This window comes from Neophocaena asiaeorientalis, unplaced genomic scaffold (genome assembly GCF_003031525.2).
Source record: "Neophocaena asiaeorientalis asiaeorientalis breed wild unplaced genomic scaffold, Neophocaena_asiaeorientalis_V1.1 scaffold29, whole genome shotgun sequence".
NCBI lineage: Eukaryota > Metazoa > Chordata > Mammalia > Artiodactyla > Phocoenidae > Neophocaena > Neophocaena asiaeorientalis.
In genome coordinates, this window is record NW_020174423.1 from 325,851 (window position 1) to 326,578 (window position 728).

Here is a 728-nt window from a genome sequence, read left to right on the forward strand (position 1 = left end):
TCCTGTCAAATCATAATAGGTAAAAACCATTTCTAAAACTTATTTAGCATTTTGTAGCGTGCCAAGCACGTTCACATTCATATGTTGTTCTTAGTGATAGTAGAGTGACTTAGGTTGGGAATGAGGAGGAGGTAAACCTTAAGAGGTTACTTGTCGGATACGTAAGGCAAGTCTCAAAAGTTATTTCACATGTGTACTTAGTGTATTAGCTAAGTCACAAAATGTTTTTCTTTTGGATATGTAGTAGGATTTTATACTTAAGCAAAGAAGAACTTAAAATTTGGAGAGTAGAAAAAGGCTTGTGGGTAGTTTCACACTATTAGATATACATATAAAATCTTGCACACAGACCAGGTTAGTGAGGGCACTTGGACATCTTAAAATTTGAGGCCACTTAGAAGTTTGGGTTTTGGAGGACAAATAAAAGCAAAAATGAAATTCGGTGAAGGCGGAAATTGAGTAGGTAGGTAGAGTAACTTGATAAGATGACCATGACCTCAAATTCTGTCAGTTCTGTACTCTAGCAGCTTGGAAATGCTTACTACATAAAAAAGTACTTGGTACTGTGATAAACCCTTTGAAAACATCATTTTGTGTAATGTGCTTTAATGAAACACTTCAAACTAAAACTTCTTCCCGCACTTAATCTTTACATCAGTTTAACCTTCTTGAAGCGCCACCTAACATTTTTTACCACTGGACTTATATATTTTTATTTTCTTCTTTAG